The 19,778-nt window shown below is 45.4% G+C and overlaps 1 long non-coding RNA gene across 2 annotated transcripts; it reads left to right on the forward strand.

Moving 5' to 3' along the window:
- Nucleotides 1–2,640: 2,640 nt before the first annotated feature.
- Nucleotides 2,641–11,524, forward strand: LOC102549654 (uncharacterized). Of its 2 annotated transcripts, XR_005501134.2 has the most exons (4): nucleotides 2,641–2,757; nucleotides 8,442–8,556; nucleotides 10,176–10,279; nucleotides 10,703–11,090. It is a non-coding gene; the product is annotated as an uncharacterized LOC102549654 (long non-coding RNA). The 2 variants fall into 2 exon arrangements; XR_591228.3 differs by lacking the exons at nucleotides 2,641–2,757; nucleotides 8,442–8,556 and adding an exon at nucleotides 9,725–10,048 and having other exon boundaries at nucleotides 10,703–11,524.
- Nucleotides 11,525–19,778: the final 8,254 nt, after the last annotated feature.

Here is a 19,778-nt window from a genome sequence, read left to right on the forward strand (position 1 = left end):
CCAGCTGCGTGTGTACCACAGACCCGCGTTCAGTCCGTACGCACCTCTAGGAGTGAACTGAACTAGCACCATTAGTAAGACCCGAACCCTGACTCCGTGCTATCTAGAACTCTGGAGACTTCTGGAGCCAGACTGCCTGGATTTAAAAGACATAGACCGCAGCTGTGACTATCATTTACTAGTTATGGGACCTTGGACAAGTTACATTTCCAGGATCTCAGCATTCCCAACTATGAGATGGAAATATTAATAACAGCAGCGTATGAAAAAGTTTAGCTTACCTCATTTGGCTCATGACAGATAATTATATACGCTTTCCCTCTTGGGGCTTTTGTTTTTATGGGAGTGGGTGGGGTCCTGGGGGGGTCAAACTCTGGGCTTTGTATATGCTAGACAAAAGTACTATTCCTAGGCTACATCCCTGGCAACCTTGTTATTGTTTTCTCATTCATAAAGTAGAAACACAAGTCTCTCAGGGCTGCTCCAAGGAGTCAATGATGTAACAAGTGAAATTTTCCTCAGCATATTATCTCATCAGCATTTCCTTCCTTTCTGTGTATTAAAGTAATTGCTACAATCAAACGAGGACCTTTAATGCCAGGTAATATCTTACTTACCTTAAAGATACGGTCCCGTCTAATTTAATTCATATTATAAGGTATTGAAATAATTAGTATTGTCTGTATTTGACAGGGGAGTAGAGTGAGTTGGAGAGAGATTAAACAGTCCATGGCTGTATCACCGGTCCAGTTCAGGTTGTTCAGATAAAAAGGATCAAGAATAGACGTGCGCGGGAAGCCTAGGGGAAAACACACAGGGAGAACGTCCAGGCCCAAACTCCCTATGGAGTTTAATATTTCTCTTTGTCTCCCTGGTCTTCAATTCCAGGGTTATGCTTGCTTTGTAAGCTAGCCTCTGGGATCTGTGTCAACATATGTTCATGCTCAGCAATTGCTTACTCTGGTTGTTTAACAAGTGTACAACATGATACATAAGAGCTAACTCTAACTCTCTTTCGTCTCCCCTGTTTCTTTCTCGGTTATGGGTTTGCTATCTGCCCCATGGCTTTCTTATCACAGTTATACTAATTATCACCGATGAAACATTTTAATTTTTAATAACCTGGTTGTTCTTAACTTAGACGCTCATAATGGGCTTATATTAGATATGTCAAACATGTTGCCCTTCCACAGTTCCTACCAAAAAAGCCTCCCTGCTCACATCAAACAGAAACAGCTCTGTTCCTCCCTCCTCTATATACCATGGTAGAACGTTGAACTCTTAAACAACTACATCCACAGTCAGCCAAGAATCATAGGTGTGACAAAGAAAAGATAAAAGGGACTAACCGGATTCTCAGGAATGTGAGCTAAGAAGAAAGGTCTCTGAGAAAATAAAGCAGTCATCAGGAAAAGTATAACTGAAAGATTATGAACCAGAAGTCACGGAAAGGGCCTGGCAGAAGCTGGACATGGGAGTGTGGGCAAGTCTAAGAAACAACAGTTAGGCATCAGCAAAAAAAGAAAAAAGCTATAAAATTAAAAGGTGCTCCCATAATAAAGCAAAAAGCCTTAGGTCACAGGGAACCGAAGGAGACAGGAGCAGCAGGGAGATGCCGAGATTGTCATGTTGCTGTCCTTAGAGCTGGCACAGTCCTGGACAGGCATCCAGTTCTGATGCCCTTGGCTGTGGGCACCCTCACTATAAATGCCCCTTTGCTTGAGGAAACTTGAGTGTGTTGGTTCTTTGCCCTGGGTGGGGGCGGGAAGTTCTGCACTAACACCTATGTTTAGAAAATTAAGGCATAAATTGCTTTTTTATTTCTGATTGTTCAGATGTCCGGAGTCCAGGCCTTGCTGTTGTCTGACTGTGTAGAATTTCTCAGGAAACATCTCTTTAGCTACTGCCTAAAAATCAGTAAATGACCCCAAAACGGGTTAGGAAAGGGTAACCATCAACTGAGTGTCTTTTTTTGACATAAAATATAAACTCTTGGGGCTGGAGAGATGGCTCAGCAGTTAAGAGCACTGACTGCTCTTCCAGAGGACCTGAGTTCAATTCCCAGCAACCACATGGTGGCTCACAACCATCTGTAATGAGTTCTGATGCTCTCCTCTGACCTGCAGGTGTACATGCAGGTAGAGTACTCATATAACTAAGGAGAGAAATCTTTCTTAAGAAGTTATTTGGAAGCTGTGGGTTTTCCCCTTTTCGTGTGTCCGTGATGCATGTGTGCGTGCGCCTATGTGTGAGGGTGCGCTTGCGCTTGCCCATGTGGATGCGTGTGGAGGCTGGAGGTGGCTGTCAAGTGTCTTCCTTTACTACTCTCCACCTTTTCTTTTTCTTGAGGCAGGGTCTCTCGGAGAACCCGGATTTTGGGTTTTGTTGAGTCAGCGAACCAAGGAGCGCTGCCTGTCTCCACAAGCTCCACCCCTCCCCTCCACACCCCAGTCCAGTGCTGCAGTTACAAACACGCCACAAGGTCTGGCTTTCTACACGGGTGCCCGGGATCTGACCTCGGGTCCTCAGCTCTTCCTGCTTTCAAGGCAAGCACTTTACCCACTGCTCTGTCTCCCCAGTGCCGTAAGAAGCTATTTCTAATGAAAATTGTTTGTTCAACTACATTGATTTACTCCCTTTTCTGTTTCACCCTGCCCTAGGCGTTAAGGTACAAAGACTAAATAAACACTCATCACGACCCTCGAGGATACAACAGACTAACGGAGGAGGCAGATGAAGCCAGTGCAGGATGCCTAGGTACATGCTCACCCGAGATGGTCCAGAAGGGGTGTGGTAGTTTGGGTCTAGGGATCTAGTTTCAAAAAGACAAAGCAGAGACAGTGTAGACTGAGGGATCCTGGGCCCTGACATGCGAGTTCAAGTCCTGATTTTTTAGACTATGCTGCCTTGGATTCTTGGGCGCTTGTGTACTTCCCTCCAGTAAACCACCAAACCTCCACGGCGAGAGCAAACATGCCCCTGACCATTCACTCAGCCAGTCCCTTGTCCGCCCTTCCCTCGTCCACAGATCCCCAGTACCAGTTCTCCGCTAGCTGTACCCGCCAATGCCTAAAACAAAATCAAGTGTGCCTAGATGACAGGATAGCGGCATCAGACCGCAGGATTTCCTTCTTAGCTGGTGGGGGCGTGGCTCCTTCCAAAGGCCACTCATGGCAGTTTGGGTTCTGTATTTGTTATTTTCCGGGGGGGGGGGGGGGGAGGAGTCATTTTGGGTTTTTTTGTGGACTTATAAAAGCTTTCCAAAACTTTAGACTTCAAGGTATTTTTAATCATCGAGTGACGTAAAAACACTCGGTAACTACTTGGATTATGGTGGATGAACTGAGCGGCAGTGCTGCATTGAGATATTACCCTGCTGGCATCCATCGACAACTAAATATTCCACACATGTCTGCCGAGTACAATCACACCGCTACAACGCTTGCTGATAAATCCATCCCAGCTTCTCTACCTCTGAAGTCACTAGTATATTTCTATTACTATGTACATTTTAGGGTGATTAGGAAATAAACAAGAGACCCACTGTTAGGAATTTTTAATAACCCGGAATAAAAGAATAAGTAAAAGATAATTATGCACGCTCCTCAAATCCCCTTTTGGAGTTAGAAAGTAATTATATCTTAGACACTATATATTTCTTCAGATAAAAAAAATTTTTGAGACCAATTAAAAGAGTTGCTGGTTTACTAACTGTCAACACAGGCTTGAGATGGTCTCCCCTGCTACAGCAAGATGATATTCTTAAAACATGATAGGAGAATTTATTCTGGGGTTCTAAAAATTGCATTAAGAGCTATCATGGGGGCTGGAGGGATAGCTCAATGGTTAAGGGCACTGACTATTCTTCCAGAGATCCTGATTTCAATTCCCAGCAACCACATGTTGGCTTACAACCAGCTACAGCATGCTCATATAAATAAATAAATCTTTTTCCTTTTTAAAAAGAGCTATCATGCAAAAAATTAAATTATATCTTTCAAAGGTTTGTCCAACTCTAAATGGTTCTTGAGATGACTGATGGAGGGGACATAATGAATGGAAAGAAGGTTCATTCTCTAGCCTCTCTGTCTGGATATGTCACCATTCAGTCTGTTACTCACACCCTAAGCTGGGCATATAGACTATACAGGCACACACACAATCTGCAACTTACTTAGCAAAAGGTTCTTCTTCCACAAGAACTTTCGTGAGTTGCATATGATAAAGACTGTCACTAGGCCTGCTGTCCCCCAGCACGCAATGAATAGGACACGTAGGACATGAACGGTCAGTACTCCAGTTGCTTAAACGAGTCCTTTGCACCCTCAAAACAGTATGTGGCCGCAATGCAAAAAGGAACCGCGTGGTTGCCATGAGAGAGCATGTGAGCACAGTGAAGCTACGAGATGCACCCAGTGCCCATCCATTTTAAATTCATACTTATTATACAGGAAGACGTGCATTCAAAACAGCTTATTCTTTTGAAAATGGTTCTTTAGTCTCTTGCACATGTGCCTGCATGCTGACTGGCAAATTCTCTTGCAATCCATAAATTAAAATTCCACTCTTTCCTAACATGCTTTCACTTCGAAATGTCAATATAGTTTGTATGGATGCATATGTGTATACATTTATTCTATATATCCACAAAGCCCACTGTATTTATTTGGCAGCCGCAGCTCTTAAATTGGTCGTCATGTAGATGGCTAGACTGTCACGTTAGTCTATTCACAGAATCACAAAAACAACTGACTAGAAAAGCTGAAGGGATCCATAAAGATGACTTAGACCAAATCCTTCAGTCCAATGAGAATCCAGAGTGGAGAACAAGGATTCTGTCAAACTCAAGCCAAAAGCTGGTATAAAGTCCTTTATAGAGAACCTGTCACCATTAAGTCAGAACTAGGAACCCCTTTCTCTGATTAACTAACTAAAACTATTGTTAAAAATCCCTAGAATTTTGTTTTCGGTTTAAATATAAAATATAAAATAAAAAGGCAGGGGGTGGGATGCCCAAACCAAGGCTCTTTCTGTCACCACAAGAGCCTTCGATCTGAATTGTGTGACCCTCACTTCTCTTTCCCATCTACTGAGGAGATGCTCTAACACAGTGGTTCTCAGTCTTCCTACTCTGGGTCCCTTTAATACCGTTCCCCATGTTGTGGTGACCCCCAACCATAAACTTACCTTGTTGCTACTTTGTAACTGTAATTTTGCTACTGTTATGAATTGCAACATACACATCTGCTTTCATACACATCTGTTTTCAGATGGTCTTTGAAGACCCCTGTGAGGCCGTCATTTGACCGGCCCCCTCAAAGGGTCACAACTCAAACTGCTGTCCTAACAGACCATTTAATTGGTTAGCCATCTCACCCCGGGCTTGCCTTGCCCCTCCTTGGATGACTCACAGAACCTTACTCAAATGTAACCTGAGGAGAGCAATCAAGAGTTGCTACAGTAGAGGACTAAGCACTGGTCTTAGTTTGCATTAAGGTGCCAAAGCTTAAAAGAAATGAAGTCTCCACTTTATATCTTTTCTTTATGTCTCTTGTGGGGAGAACTCCACCAATTTCGTTCTGTACAATTACATGCAAACACATCATTTGTAACTAATGAGTTAAGGGAGTGCCTTGCACTGGTGTTGGTTTTGCCTGTAGTGGGACTAGAAGCACTTATACAAGTGTCTGTACACGGAACATTTAAAAACATCCTAACAGCCTTCATTTTTACATCTCTTAGACATAAGATTGACCTCTATTACCTGCTCTCTGGTTGTCGGTTAAATCTTCCTTCTACCCAGATCCTCATTTTAATCATCCGACTCCCTTACCCTCTTTGGGCGACTCTCTCTAATGCCAACTCGAGCTGCCTCCCTAACAGGTTCCGTTTCACTCAGTGACACGTCTAGGGGAGTGTGTCCGAAGTGATCAAAGACATTGAATCGAGTGCGCCCTGCTGAGAGAGAAGGCCTAAGCCACGGGTTCCAAAGGCAGACGTGACAAGCTTCTGGTTTAGGTTGTTGCCACAACGTGGGCTTGAGCACGTCACTGGGTAACAACGCCGGGTACATTGAAATGACTCTCATTTTGCCTGTGACGTGACTTAACTACACAATGTGTGTGGGCTCCTGGAATGTAGGCACCGAACCTGTGACTTATGTGAATGTGGGGGGCATGTCCGTCTTCTCTCTAAACCGTTAAGTTAATCTTCAAAAGGAAGATGAAGCAGGTTGACGACGCTGAAGACAGCATTACCTGGGTACTACAGAAAGGCACATGAAGAAGACACTGGGATGAGCGCTAAGTGACTCTTTAGAAGTGACTGGCGGCATGGGTGTGTGTTCTCTCCAGGGCAGACTAAAGAGGAAGTACGGTGTACTTCTGACATCACCAAACCAGTAAGAGTTTAATAACCTGACCCCAAATGGGATTGGCTGAACTGGTTTTTGGTAAGATTTTGCCTTATAGTTAGAGAGTAGGCTATGCTGGGAGGGGTGGGGAAGACCATTTTATTGCAATATTGTCTTTGGAATTCCAAAACGACAACGATAATGGTGGAATTTCCTGCACCTAAGTCTTTAGCATTAGCCCAGGAACCATGGGAGAAGTAAAGGGAAACTCCCTGACCAGACCTCCAACACCCATTAGGCCTTAGGGAGAGACTACAGCGAATGCTAATCACTTAGGTAATGACTATTATATCGGCCACCTCACAACAAGTGTGAGGGAAGGGTTAACAGATGTTATTGTGTCTCTGGGTGTATACAGGGTGCAGAGGTTAGGGTGGGCATTTTCTTCAGCCACTGGGGTTGTTGGGCTCAGTGAGATTGGAACAGGGGACCTCAATCACGTAGACAGAAATGACAGTTTAGAAGGCTGATAACTTCTACAGCTTTATGCTGCATTGTGATGCCTACGTTCCGTTTAGTATGCACTCCCGGTGTTGGAACCACTGGTTCGTGTGATTCTGTGGCTCCTGTGGATCATACCATCAAGAAGACATCGCCTGGGAATGGGCATCTTACATTTTTCCTACATCCTCAAAAAGCCGTACCCTGATGCAAATCAACGGGGCAACCGTCGCCTCCTGTGCTTGTGTCCTGTTGTGACATGAACCTGGCTCAGGGTGCTGGCTGAACCCAGAGCATTGAGTGGATCAGGGAAAGGTGCCTACGCACAGGGGAGCAGGAGCGAGCAGTGATGACACTGGAGTGGCCGCGTGACAACCTTCATAGGGCTTGGGACCCTTGTGCTTCAGTCAGCTTCACCAAGCACCCCCATCTAAAAACATGACACGTAACCTTTCGCCTCCCTTCTAGTTCTGAAATGCTAACGTTTGAAAAAAGATATCTGGACCCAGAAGCTTGCCAAAGACGAATTACAGGGAGCACTTCAGCCTTCGCGGCAGATGACGATTAACTCTGAAGATGTAAGACATTAAAATAGAATAAAGAAGTTCTGGGACCTTCATACCAGATGGAGGCCCCTAATGCCTTTCTCTCCTCCTCTCCCACACCCAGCATCTAGGTTTCCAGGCCTCTATGGGAAGAGCACAAATACTCTGAGCCAGGGATGGCTCTTTGCTCGCATCTTGGGCTATCACAGACCATCTGAAACATTTGAGTTAGGTTAGAAGGGGTCACAGCCCCACGCAGATCTCCACAGGTTTTTTTTTTGAACAAACAGTAAGACAGAGTCACAGAGAACCTAAAACCAGGCAATCAGAACCCATAGGGAATTTCAAGAGGGCTAGAACCATGTAAAGGCAGAAGAAATTCACAATTCAAAACCATAAGCAGACATTTTTTCCTCTCCCAAACAACCATGTGTAAGATTGATATTAGATACTGACTTCAGCCTCCCTTCCTCCCGGTTCTTGAGACGCCACTTTAAAAAAGCAAAAGGTTTTATCCACAAAACCGCCAGAGAATAAACAGCCGTCACATTCTTACCCCTCCACACTGATATTTACTCTCTGATAAATGGCAATTGTAAATAAATCTCATTTAATCTCCAAAAGCCACAATAAAAATCTTTAACCTCCAAGGTAGTTTACAAATGTGCACGCACACCCTGCCAGCGCCAGAAAACACAAGGTCTTGAATAAAAGGCCTTTAACAGGAGGCGCGTTTTCCCGGTGAGAATCTTATATTGACCTTTAAATACATATATATGTATGATGAAGGAGGAGGAAAGGGAAACCCAACCCCTCCCACTCCATTCTCTCTACAAATCGGCCAATAAATCTAAGGAAAAGACACAAGAGAAAAGGACAGAAGCCAACAGGTGGAAAGGGGGTTTTTGTTTCATTAGAAATGGTCAGACACTTGATCTGTGCTCGCCGGTCTGTTTGTCTCCCGGTGTCTTTAATGACGGTTTTATCGTCATGACGGCGATAATCAGGAATAATGGTCACACTTCTACTTTGTGATTCCACAGCATTGCCAGCCAGAAGATTTCGCCACACAGTTACATGGAGTGGGCTGCTCTGTTTGGCTTCACCCCTGGGAGACGTGCGGCATCCCCAGTCGGCTCTCCCGCTTTCACAGATTGGGTAAACTGAGGCCCGGAGCACCCAACAACTCCTTTATAGTATCTCGGAGCAGAGAATTCCCCGAAACTGGAAAAGTTTGTGGATGTCTCGGGGCAGTCCTCTCGCTCACCCTTCTGGCCGGCCATGCCGCTCTCTTCCTGCGAGTCTGGTCTGGGTGATCAGGACTGGGGGTACCTCCCCTTCACTACGAGACAAGCCAGGGCAGTGTGTGGGAGGTCTACACACACACCCAGACCCACAGGCATACTCGCACACACAAAGCGCCATGCGATCTCTGCAGTCACTGAGTACAGCTCTAGGCAGCCTCGCTCAGCCTGCGAAAGCACAGCGCGGAGCTCCCAAGGCCTCTTTGGGCTCCGGGCTGGGGCTTCTCTGAAATAGGGCTCTGCCCTTCTCTTCCTCTCCTCCAGGCTTCTCTCCCTCTCTCTTTTTTTCCCTCCCACCCTCCACCCTCCCATCCTCCTCCCACCCCTCTCCTTCCACCCCTTCTCCCCCCACCAACCCAGAGGCACAGATCGTGTTACTGGGGTTCCCTGGAAAGAGGGGCCATCCCCAGCCCTAAGCGTCTGGCAAAGACTTCAGGGGCACAGCAGCAGCTCCAATCGCAGGACCCAAGCGCTCCTCCTGAGCAGCGCAGGAATGAGACCCCCACTTCCAAGCACTGGCGAGCAAGCTTGCCACAGAAGAAGGAATTGTTAGAGTGCTTACCTTTTTCATGAGCAGAGATTCTGGAGAATCATTGCAGAAACTGGAGGGAAGTGAACGAAGACAAAAAAGACCCTTTTCCAGCAATCCCTGGCCTCCTGGTATCAAGACACCAGGACAACATCAAAGCAACTTAGGGGGAACACTTTAGGGGCCTATTGTCTGCTCTGGTCTGATCTGTTTTTCTTCTGTCTCCCCCTCTTGCTGCGGTGACACTTGGTACGGCCCAGGCATTCATGCCAAGTAGCTTTCACACATGGAAGCTTGTCTCAAGCAATTGCTGACAAGCCACAAACAAGACATTCTCCCTCCCTTCTCCGCACCCCCCTCACTTCCCCCCTCCACCTTTCCTCCTTCCCTCTTGTCTCCCCTCCTCCTTTCTTCTGAATGCAAACTAAAACTCTCCAGTGACAGGCAGGCTTGCAGGCTTGGCCTAGCTGCGCACGCAGACACACACACACACACACACACACACACACACACACACACACACACACTCACGCGCACTCACACTCACACTCGCTTACTCGCACGCCAGCAGCTCGGCTAGTTGCTACTGCACTGGTGGAGTTAAGAGACAGGAAAAGGCTCAGGCTGAGTTGGGGGCAGGGAGAGAAAGAGGGAGAGTAAGATCCGAAGGAGCAGTGTCCTAGCAAAATGGCAGTAGAGAGGTGAGCCCTTTGGAAAGCCAGCAGTGGCCACACACACGTGTGCACACATACAGACTCAGAGGCAATCTGAGCTCAGAATGAGTGGAATAAATGACCCAGAAGGGAAAAAAGCCAAGGTCCGTGAGCTTGGAGTTGGGGGAGCAGGGGATGCGGTGGGTGGACCCAGGGCTAATGTTTGTGTGGATCGAGTTAGGTTATATATATAAATTTTTTTTTCTATTTCTTCCCTGTTGTTCCCTGAAGGATCTAGTCGTCGTTCACCATGTTACAGAGCATAAATCCAAGCCACTGATTTAAAAAAAGAAAAAGAAAGAAAGAAACGTGGACATTTGGGAGTCAACCTAACTGTAGGTTCAACTTATGCCTAGATTTTTTTTTAAGTGAAGCACCCCACCCCCGGTCCTAGAGAGCAATAGCGAGGAGGAGCGTAGTAAGTAGTATAAACTCGGAGAGCTGTGAAGTGAGGCTGAAGTTACTGTTTGCCAGGCTGCTGGAATTTATGGAAGGTGGGCATGAGCTGGAGGGGGAGGGGGAGTCTGGGTGAGCTGTTTTCTAGGAATGAAGGGGAGTGAGGTAGGATAATGAACGGGCTAGAAGCAAGCAGGAATGTGATTGGTGTGGAGGGAGGCGGTGGGGGGGGGAGAGAGAGAGAGAGAGAGAGAGAGAGAGAGAGAGAGAGAGAGGGAGAGAGGGAGAGAGAGAGAGAGAGAGAGAGAGAGAGAGAGAGAGAGAGAGAGAGAGGCAGGCTGAGACTGCTTTTTTTTTAAAAGGGAAAAAAATGGAAGTCCAGACACTGAACCATGAAGACGAGGAGTGCATGAGATGGCAGAGGAAGGCACAAACTGTGAGCAGGGGACCCACAGAGGACGCAAGAATCTTGAAGCTTTGTAGACAGCACGGACCCAGGACAGCTGGTGGAGAGTGGGAAGGGGATTACAACAACTCGGAGCTCTTGCAAGCCTTGCTGTCTCACAGAGCTAGGCCTCCATGGCTGTCCTGGTGAACCACGGCTCAGCCTGAGCTCTGTTTTTGCGTGAAGGTCACTTGGACCCCTTCTCCAGAATCTTCTTCTCCAAGGTGGAAGTTGTGTGGACACAAATGACTACTCTCCTGACAGGCACACAGTAAGAAATAAAGAATGACTTTTCTTTCACAGGCTTCAACCTCACTGCATGGCTTGTCACTGGCTGAAACAATGACAAAGACATTGTGCCCTGCTCCTTCTCCCCTTAGCTTGGTCCCTACTACTAGTTCTGGGAGCTGTGTACTTGGATTCCAATTTACAACCACGATAGTGAGAGGAATAATGATTACCTTCATGTTTCTCAACATTTGCCCAAGCATTTATATCATGAAGTAATTTTCATTAAGACGAACCATTTTCACTTACGGATAGATTTCTTTGTTTTGTTTGAGACGCTATCTTACTATGTAGCTCTAGTTAGGCTGTAACTCACTCTGTATGGAGACAAGGCTCGGCTCAAACTCAAAGAGATCCACCTGCCTTGCCTTCTGTGTATTGGTACTACCATGCCAGAAAATACACACTACATGTGCATTTACACACACACACACACACACACACACACACACACACACACACACACCGCATGGCACAGATGGAACTGGGAAGATGGCTCAGTGGTTAAGAACCCTGGCTGCCCCTCCAGAGGATCCAGATTCTTATTCCCAGCACCCACATGGTGGCTCATAACTGTCTGTAACTCCAGTTCTAGGGGACCTGGTGCCCTCTTGTGGACTCTTTGGGTACATGCATCCATATTCATAACTCACCACACATTATTTTTTACATATTTATGTATATATCCACATATGCGTAATATTCGTATACTCCATACAAATTACTGTTACACATTATTTTAAAATGATAAAAATAAGTACATTTTAAAATGAGGCTCAAAGAGAGTGCGTGGAGCCTGAGACTACAGAGTACAGCAGAAGTAGAACTAAAACCGAGCCCTACGTGACTCCAAGTCCCAGCACTCCCTGCTTCACTGTGCTCTCCCACTGGAGGAGCCCACAGTGTCCAGGGCACCTCATATCAGGCACACCAGTGTCCCTGGCTGCCAAGCAAGTGTGCTGGTTTCTTCCTGGACTATGGCTTTAGGTGTTTTAATCCAGGGGAGCTTCTAACTTCTCCCTAACAGGCTCCTGAGTCACCCTGTGCCTCTGAGTGGCGGTGACTCACTCACAGCACACAATAAGGCCTCCTGGACAGTAATTGCATAAAGGGTCACCATAACCTTCAGTGACCAGTCACAGACTGCCTAGCAATGGAGAAAGGCACTGGGGACCACGAAAGCTGTCTATTTTTAAACAACAACAAAAAATGTTGCTTCGACATTCATTTAAAAAGTAAAAGAACCTGCAAAAGTGATAATAACAATAATAACACACACGCACACACACGTGTGCACACATATGCACACACATGCATACAATCTAGATGCATGCACACACATGCATACTATATAAACACATGCACAAACACATACATGTGTAATACATACACATAAAGCACATACGCATGTAAACACATATGTACACATGTACAGACATATATGCACATGATACATACACACATGTGCATACATAATACATAGGATCACATACATATACACAAGTTCACATATATACACACATAGGTATATATACACAGACATATATGCACGCAAAAGGGATGGACTCTCAGTGCTTGTTTTCTGGATGAAGATGTTGAATGTTCCTAGTTGGATTTCACAGCATCTCTGAATGCTAAGTACTGTACAAAAGCAAAGGCTTTGGGTAGGAGAAAAGGACATTAGTGCTCTTGTGCCTGGTCAGTTGTTCTACTTAGCTTACAGCTCACTTCTTCCAAAAGTGCCTCTGCCTAATGGGTGTTTGCTACTTTATTGTGCAGTCACCGGAGAGGATTCCCACCAATCACACATTCATTTGCATAGAAAAACAGTCTTTTTAACATGCAAATACCTGTGAAGAAAGTAAAGTAAGTCAGCCATTCATACTCTAGTGTGAATTATTTCGTTACTCTACTTTGCTACAAATAGCTAGTTTGTATCATCTGGCCATTCAGATTAGAGGAACAAGGACAGAAGCAGGCAAAAAACGTGGGAGCTTAGAAGCCTCTGTTGTAAGCTAGGTCTGATGTGGAGGCTGCTCAAAATAACAGAAAGATGATGAATATTCTTAAGATGGAGCAAATTTTGAGGGGCTATGGGAAGCAAAGACAAGCTTTTGTTTGACACAAAGGAAGACTGAAAAGGAAAGAGGGAGAGGAAGAGAGAGAGAGAGAGAGAGAGAGAGAGAGAGAGAGAGAGAGAGAGAGACCTTGGAACTTGTTCTGTAAAGCTGGTACCCTGACCTTGAACTTGTGATCACCCTAGTTCCACCTCCCAAGTCCCTGTAGTTGAACCCTGTGCCTGGTGCAGACTCAGTAAGCTTCACTCAGCCCTAACAGCCTTGGCTAACAGGAAGAGGAACCCCTGCTTTATCTTTCTCCATTTGGTTTCCTGTTTTTACATCTGGTACAAAGGATGGGTTCCTCTGGGATCCCTGTGGGACTCAAGTCCCACTCAAAACATGGGGAAATCCTCAGATTTCCAAACATGCAAAATTATAAATTAATCAAAAAAGTCCATTTATAACTTGACATCTACCTACCTGCACATATATTTAACTGTGGAAAGAATGTGGGTGTCAGGGGCTGGGGATTTAGCTCAGTGGTAGAGCGATTACCTAGGAAGCGCAAGGCCCTGGGTTCGGTCCCCAGCTCCGAAAAAAAGAACCAAAAAAAAAAAAAAAGAATGTGGGTATCAGACAAATGGGGCGTCTCATTCTTCAACATCACTGGAATTAGAATTGTCTGACAAAAAGGAGAGAGACTCAAGCAGAAAATCAAGAAAAAGAAAAGTTTCCAGATTTGCCAAGCTAAGGAAACAATTCAGAGGCAGATAGGACTAGAATTCACCTAAGGATATAGCCACGTCTCATAATAATATATAGGATGTATTATACAGACACACACACACACACACACAGCACACACACACACAGCACACACACACACACAGCACACAGCACACACACACACAGCACACAGCACACACACACACAGAGCACACAGCACACACACACACACAGCACACAGCACACAGCACACACACACAGCTCACAGCACACACACACAGCACACAGCACACAGCACACACACACACATACACACAGCACACAGCACACAGCACACACACAGCACACAGCACACAGCACACACACACACACAGAGCACACAGCACACAGCACACACACAGCACACAGCACACAGCACACAGCACACACACACACACACACAGCTCGCCGATTGAAAGTTGAAGATGGTTGGTACATTCTAGGACTAAAAGAGAATTTACAAACCAAACGACCCAGGCTACATTTTTAATTTTTTATTTAGTACGATTGTGTGCCTGTTGGTATACATGTGTGCATGTGATGTGCATACAGGGCTATGCATGTCCTAGCACATGTGTGGAAGCTAGACAACTTTGTGGAATTGGTCCTCTCCTTCAACCTTTAAGTGGGTTTGGGGGACAGAACTCAGGTTTCCAGGCTTGGGTGGCATGCGCCTTTACCCATTGAACCATCTCCCCGGCCTGGTTTCAGTTTGTGTATCTGTGTTTTTCACTTCCCTAAGCCAGTTTCTAGTGGTCGACTGTGCAAATGAGCTTGATGAATGGTAAAGTGCTGGATAAACGCTAGTGGGCAATGGAAATAAGACTACTTCGTGAGGCCCAGCATGGCGGCACAGCTCATCCCAGCACTGAGAGGGAGAGGCAGGTGGATGCCTGTGAGTGTGAGGCCAACCTGGTCTACACGGTGAGACCCTGTCTCAAAAGAGAACACTATGTAGTGGGGATAATTGTGTGCAGACACACTCTTGGGGTGTACCTTCCCTTTCCATCCCTACGACTCTTCTTGCTTGTAAGTAAAGTACAACCAACAGGGCTGCAGTCCAGTGCTTTGTCTCTGAAACCTGGGGTCTGTGATTTTGGACTAACTGCCCAACCAATTGAGCTTTGAGTTTTTCATTTGTGAAATGAAGATATTAATAGCGCCTTCCTTATGGGATTATTTTAAGGATGAAATGAGATCTGAATACATCTGGCAGATTTAGCTCAGTGCCCAGTGCACACAGAGCAATCTGCAAATGTTGGATGTTATCTGTGCTTAGCCCAAGGTCACACACTTCATAAATACAAGGGACTCATACTTGGCTCTGTTTGACCCCAAACCCCTGATCTTTACTGCTATTTTATCTTGTCTATGTTGCCATAGACGTCTGTGACCTCAGGCAATCGAAGAGATCTTAGCTCCTCCCTTGAATTTTAGTCCGCAAGTGTAAACATTCAAGGAGGATATTTTCTAGGCCAAGTGTCTTAGAAGAAAGAAGCCAGACTTCTCTGTGCAGCCTTGGCTGTTTGGCTGTTCTCAAATTTGCTAGGTAGATCGGGCTGGTCTCTAACTCAGAGATCCATCTGCCTCTGCCTCCCAAGTGCTGGGATTGAAAGTGTGTGTGACCACCGCCTAGCTCAAACTCATGTTTCTTAGGCCTTGCAAGTGACTGCTTTTGTCTTCTCTTAGTTAAGTTATACATCACTAAAGAGCACCACAAGTGGATGGACATGCTGGTGTGTATGGGAGAAAACGGAAGAAGAACCAGGTGTTTGGGAAGCCAAGCTACATTGTGCCTCATCCAGACAGTTAAGAGGTAGAGAGCCATCATTTATACAGGCAAATAAAAAAGTAAATGTTCACTGGGAGGTGGTGCTTGAGCGAGAGGAGGCAGGTAAAAATATCTCCTTCTGCATAAAGGAACACAGCTTCTCCATTCTTTATCAATTGCAAAGATTCCGAACAGCCTCACGGAGGGTAGACTGAGTAAGGAATTGTGCCGGCCAACAGATTCAATGCCCAAGAGATTGATACGTCATTTTTTTTCCTAAGCAGTTTTTTATCTTGCTGTCTTTCTGACCAACTAGGTTCTGGATAACTCAAATTCCTACCAAAGATCTATAGAAGGCTTTCAAAAGTCCTGATAAAACTTAAAGGACAGAGAGATTTCATGAGGTTGATTCATGCGGTAATGCTATCTGGACAGACTAACTAGTAGTAACTTGGAGTTTGCAAATTTCATCGTATGATAGGTATACTTTCATACACACAGTCCTCCACCGAGGAAGACCAGTCTTGATGGAACATTGTGGAGGAGTCCAAACATGAAACTCTTCCTTAACACATTATTATAACCAAGGTAAATGTCATTTTGTTCTTTTCCTTCTCCTGTGAAGGGAAGTGTGGAAAACCCCGGGACAGGCTTACGATATTAACCGAGGTAATCCCACTCTAGATCTCACCACCTTCACTCTGGCCTGGGTCTCTAGTGTTCTTACCTGGAAGCTGCCTCTGTGTAGCTCACAGCTCAGCAGAGCAGAAAGGCATGGCATAGCTATCAGGGGGGAGCAACCGGTTTTGGTAAACAAAGCAACTTCCCCAAGGGACCAGATAGGAGGAGGCACAATAAACTCCAGCAGTTCCTGGAGGCAGCCAGAAAAAAGAGACTACCTTTCTTAGTTCATCTTGGCCCTGAACATAAGCTTCCAGCAGCTCTAAATGGGCAAAGGGATTGAGGTATGACCTGGGCCCCTGAGGGCTCTCAGGGCTGTTTGGAGAACAGCTACCCAGGTCACTGACTACAACTAACAGCTGCTAAGTGGTCTGTCAAAAGTTCAACCTCAAGTCATTCTGAGAGAGATGGTACTTCTCGGAGGATTTCTGACCAGCCTGGTTCAAGGGTTCATGTTGTTCTGCCCTACACAGTGGCAGGGAGATAAAAGCTCCCAAAATATTCTAGCTGTATTCCTAGTTCCTCAAGACCTGAGGGTGTTTGACCTCAGGACACCCAAAATGGAAATCATGCAATTATCTCTGTGAAACACAATTTAATAAGGGTAGAAAAGGGACTGAAGCCAGGAAAAGGAAATTTATCTTTTATATCACATCTTTTGCCCAGCCTTGAGATGTGTATCTTTCACATAAAGATGAAAGATACATTAAAAGTTGAACCAAAGGCAATGCTCTGAATTGAGTTAGGCTGATGCTCCTCACTGCCTCGTATTCAAAATCATTATGTCCAGGCTACTGCCAGGGACGACCTAGAGTAAGGCAGTGACTTAGTTCTGAGGGAGTGTCCTGGGGAGAGGGGAAGAGAGAAGAGGAGGGGAAGGGAAGGGGATGGAGGAGAGAGAGAGAGAGAGAGAGAGAGAGAGAGAGAGAGAGAGAGAGAGAGATTCCTTTATATAGTCTTCCTTCCTCTCTAGTCTTTGTCTGACTCTCTTGCTCCTTTCTCTTGCACCCAGAAAGAGGGAGATAGAGATTGCCAAGCCACTTTCAGATGCTTGGCTGAGAACTGCAACTTGTTACAAAGAATCCATGACCTGTAGGCAGACATTGGCTACTTTGTGGGTTCTTTCTTCCATACTTTACCACCACTTTTCTTCCACCCTTTCAAGTCCCTAACACTAGATAGTAGAGAAAAAGGATGGGGGGGAAAGCGGGGACATTATCAGTAGACTACTTCCTGTTGATTAGGGACTTCAAGTTCCTTTGGGCAAGTTTGATCTTCGCAATATCTAATTTCTTCTTGTTCTTTCTTTCTTGCTTCCTTTAATGTGTGTGTGTGTGTGTGTGTGTGTGTGTGTGTGTGTGTGTGTGTGTATGTTGTGCTGTCTTCAGACACACCAGAAGAGGGCATCAGATTCCATTACAGATGGTTGTGAGCCACCATGCTGTTGCTGGGAATTGAACTCAGGACCTCTGGAAGAGCAGTCAGTGCTTTTAACCACTGAGCCATCTCTCCAGCCCCCTTGTTGTTTCTTTTTTGTGACAATGACTTAACAAATATCAACCAACAGCAAGCAAACAACAATAAACAAACAACAATAAACAAATAACAGCAAACAAACACAGCAAACAACAAGCAACAATCCACCCCACCTCTCTGGGCCCTAGCATTTATGTATCCTCTGAGGAGCCCCCAGAATTCCAAAGTTACACAATTGCAGAAACTATCTGCAGTTGGCAAAATCATACCCCTGCTAGAGCACAGGCAAATCATAGTCAGCTGCTTTGAAGCAGCCCCATATTCACACACCTGGGTTTAAAACGAAAACATATTCTAATATTTCTGTGTATTTTAAAGAAACCAAAATTCCAAAATTCTTACTACAGTGCCCTGGTAGGAATTTGGGGGAAAGTAGAAGATTGTTTCTAGCACCAGGAAAGAAAAACAGAGAAATGAGGAGAAACCACTTTTCGTTCTTCGGGGAAGTTTGGAAAACCCTTTTCAGAGGTTGCAAATGTTTGATGTAAATGTTGGCAAGTCAGGAGTTTCAACAGGTCTTGTGGGACAACTTGAGGATGCTGCACTTCCCACTGAGAAGGCACTGAGATCACATCAGGACATTTCTTCCAGCCTGGCAGTGGTGGAACACTATTAATTCCAGTAAAGGCAAGTGGATCTCTGAGATCAAGGGCAACCTGGTCCATAATGAGTTCCAGGACAACCAAGGCTACACAGAGAAACCCTGTCTCAAAACACAAAAATAAAACAGAACAAAAATACAAAAACAAAAACAAAAAACAAAATAGAAAGGAAGGAAGGAAGAAGAGGGAAAAAGGAACTGTAAGACATTGGTTTTGCACTTGCTGCTTCTACAATCTTCAACTAGGTTCCAGAATGGCAGGTCCCTTTGCTCCCGGTGGCCCTCATGCCAAATCCACCCTGATGCCTCTTGTACAGTACAGCCTGCAAATGAAGAGTGGTGTTTAGATTGTTAAGTAATGGTTGTGAAAGAAAAGAAAAGAAAAAAATCAAAGGAGTAATGTTTCATGATGCAAGTTATATGAAATCCAAATTCCAGTCTCCAAAACTAAGGCTTTATAACTAAGCTACATTCTCAGCCCTATGGGATTATTTTGAGAGTATTCTGTAATGCTTGGTAAGTGAACAGGACATGTGAAATTGTGTGTGTGTGTGTGTGTGTGTGTGTGTGTGTGTGGTGTGGTGTGTGGTGTGTGTGTGGTGTGTGGTGTGTGGTGTGTGTGTGGTGTGTGGTGTGTGTGGTGTGTGGTGTGTGTGTGTGGTGTGTGTGGTGTGTGTGGTGTGTGTGTGTGGTGTGTGTGGTGTGTGTGTGTGTGTGTGTGTGTGTGTGTGTGTGGTGTGTGGTGTGTGCATATTGACTAGTCAGTCTGAGTTATTGTTACTATTGCTGCGATGAAACACCAGGACCAAAGCAACATGGGGGAAGAAAGAGTTTATTTAGCTTAAGCTTCTGGATCACAGTTTATCACCAAAGGAAGGCAGGACAGGAACTCAAATGGGGCAGGAACCTGGAGGCAGGAACCTGGAGGTGGGAGCTGAAGCAGAGACCATGGAGGAGTGCTGCTTACTGGCTTGCTTCTCTTAGCTTGCTCAGTGCTGCTTTCTTATAGAACCCAGAACCACCAGCCCATGGGTGGCACCACTCACAATGGGCTGGGTCCTCCCCCATCAATAACTAATTAAGAAATATCTTATAGGTTGGAAAGATGGCTCAGTGGTTAAGAGCAATGGCTGCTCTTCCAGAGGACCTAGGTTCAATTCCCAGTATCCACTTGGCAGCTCACAATTGCCTATAACTCCAGTTCCAGGGGATCCAACATTCTCACACTGACGTAAATGAAGGCAAAACACCAATGTACGTGGAGTTAAAATAAATAATTTAAAAGAAAGAA

The sequence above is a fragment of the Rattus norvegicus genome, chromosome 2 (assembly GCF_036323735.1).
Source record: "Rattus norvegicus strain BN/NHsdMcwi chromosome 2, GRCr8, whole genome shotgun sequence".
Classification (NCBI taxonomy): domain Eukaryota; kingdom Metazoa; phylum Chordata; class Mammalia; order Rodentia; family Muridae; genus Rattus; species Rattus norvegicus.